This window comes from Lactuca virosa, chromosome 5, assembly GCF_052849685.1.
Source record: "Lactuca virosa cultivar CGN04683 chromosome 5, Lactuca_virosa_CGN04683_v6, whole genome shotgun sequence".
NCBI classification, from domain to species: domain Eukaryota; kingdom Viridiplantae; phylum Streptophyta; class Magnoliopsida; order Asterales; family Asteraceae; genus Lactuca; species Lactuca virosa.
Window position 1 is genome coordinate 387,959,417 of NC_136430.1, and position 2,809 is coordinate 387,962,225.

The 2,809-nt window shown below is 34.2% G+C and overlaps 1 long non-coding RNA gene across 1 annotated transcript; it reads left to right on the forward strand.

Moving 5' to 3' along the window:
- The first annotated feature begins 653 nt into the window (after positions 1-653).
- LOC145117283 (uncharacterized) lies at positions 654-2,431 on the forward strand. The gene is made up of 3 exons (XR_013712592.1): positions 654-998; positions 1,404-1,647; positions 2,164-2,431. It is a non-coding gene; the product is annotated as an uncharacterized LOC145117283 (long non-coding RNA).
- The last annotated feature ends 378 nt before the right edge of the window (positions 2,432-2,809 follow it).

The window sequence follows — 2,809 nt, forward strand, 5'->3', positions numbered from 1 at the left end:
ACAAATAAATGTTTACCCGATAACAACCAACATGTCCTGATTTTATAACTAATTCTCACCATACCATACTTTATAAAGTTTCATTAGTTCTTCCACATTCACTTTACTGGTAGGAGTACTATTATAGGATGGCTACCAGTATTTTTTTTTTTGGAAAACAACAAATATATTAAAAAGAGAAATTGGCAATTGGCAAGGAGCTAAACACCGACCATTTGCATCATATAATATCTTTTTTTTTTTTGGAACAACAAATTTATTCTATTCTACTCCTATATAACACCTAAATCTCCACATATGTCTCTCACGAGACTTGAACCCTCGACCTCAAGGAGGGAGGGCAACACCGGATACCGCTAGGCTAGAAGCCCTTTGGTCATCATATAATATCTTTATTAGGAGTAAATGCAAAAATGGTAATCTAATTTCGTTTATTTTGGCTTGTAAATAGAGTACTACTGCTAGTTAATTAATTAACTCTTGTAAATTTTGTAGAATCAGGGAAGTATTGAATTTATTACGCTGGTAAAATCGAAGTTAAATGATCTATAGTAAAAATAAGTACTAAAAGTGTTGAAATTAATAAAGTTGGCTTTGACGCGCATATAAATAGGAGATGTTCACGCAATCTCACACTATCCCATCTTCCTTAAATGGTTCGAAATTATACTCAGAAAGAATCATGCATGATGATATCTTGAGCCACTAATTAACACCCAAACAAAACCCATATCTTCAACATGTTTTCATTTTTAGCGTACGTGTTTATGTTGCTACTGTTACAGGAGGGTATTTCATCTATCATGGTCTTGAATCTTGATTATTTAGAATCTCATAAGAGTATAGTAAGTTTCATATGGGTTTCTTTCCACATGAGAAACATCAAATTCAAGAAGATATGGGGATAAGGTATACCATGGATCTAAAGAGAGTGGTATGGGTAGCTAACCATGGTAATCGGGTGTTGGATTCCACTGGAGTTCTTGTTTCAGAAAATGGTAATATTATATATCATGACTTCAAAATCTTTACATGTTCATGGAATATCATTACATCATTATCTTTTTCCTTTCACATACAATATTATGACTTGAAAATCATTACTTGTTCATGCTAACGGAATAAATTTCTTCTTGAATCGGAATCAAGTAACACCTACATATTAATTGCACCAATTTGTGGTTGAATAATTGATTTTAGTTATTGCATGAGTCAATGTAACAACATATTTTACGTAGCTATATGTACTGATTACGGTGTTGTTTGTTTTTCTTAAAAAACCTCTTCAAACCACTTTTGGCTGCACTGTGCAGAGCACGCGCATCAGTTAGGTTTTCACAGTTGTTTGTTTTTTGAAAGACTTCTAACTAAAAAAGCTCTGCCCAATGTGCTTCCTGATGCAGCATTGGCCCAACCACTTCTAAACACTTCTCAACCCTAACAAAAAAAAGGAACGATACACAAAAAATTCATACAGCGCCGCTCCATCCTTCTTCCATCGCTGTTTATGATCGTAGATGATTAGTCACAACCGTAGTTGCAGCCTCACACCGCCACCTCATCGACCTCAACCCTTCGTCGTCGCCTTCCTCGACTCTGGTTTCTCGTCGCACCGTTGCAGCTCTCATGAATCACTAGCATCGGCAGGTACCTTTCTTATAACATATCATGAAATCGATTTTTGTTGTGCTGATTTTTTGAAATCGATTGTTGTTTTTCGCTTAAATAATTTTTCCGGTTTGCTGAAATGTCATAGACATGATGAAATCGATTTTTGATTTGCCTCACCTTCATAGTTTTTTCTAATATTTCTTATGTTGATTTGCTTGTGTGTTGATGTTGCTGTTATGCTGATTTGCAAAAGTTGAATTTTCTTTTCAGATTCATGATTCAGGTGTGCTGAAATGGTTTATTTTTCTAGAATTTGTTATTTTTTCAGATTCTTGTGTGCTGAAATGGTTTAATATTTGCTGAAATGGTTTAATTTTGTTGAAATGCTCATATTTTTGTGCTGAAATGGTTTTATCTTTGCTGGAATGGTTGCTGAAATGTCATATTTGTGTCCTAAAATGGTTTAATCTTTACAAATATCTCTAATTTGTTCATATATTTTAGAGTAAGATAGTAAATTAAAAATATGTCTAATTTGTTCTATATTTTCAGTGGTTTGCATCTTGAATCATCAAAAGTGGAAGCAAATGGTGTTGCTTCAACAACCAAATTGGTGGAACTCAAGACGTGCTGGTAGAATCAAGATAGCTGCAGGGCCTTCCCGTTGTTTTTTTCTTTTTAGAGTAGGAATATGTTGATATAGAAGAAGTTTTGGTAATTTGATGTTGTTGTTTCCATGGTTTTTATTTACATACATGTTTATATAACGGAAACGGTGTCATGGTTTTCCTTTTAATTTGAAATTGTGTACGTAGAAATAAATAGGGTTTACGTTGGAGATCTGGATACCACTTGGATCGTGTGAACACTTTCCGAACTGATATTTCTACCTTATGTCTGGGTTACAAGAAATTCAGCATAAGATAATCCAAGAGAACACTTACGATTCTAGGCACAGAGATCGTAAGCCAAATTTCTAGAAGGATTCTCTGTCTGTTTGAAGAAAAAGAGAGCTAATAATTTTCGTGTGTATCTCTTCTCAAAGAGAAGAGTTGTTTATATAATAAACGAGATTAGGGTTTCTATTAGGGTTGGCCGTCATAGGTTGCTTTGGAAGCAATCTAGGAAATCCGAAATTTAATGAGGATTTAGGGTTTCCGAAACTAACGAATTTTGTTAGTTTTACCATAACCACCCT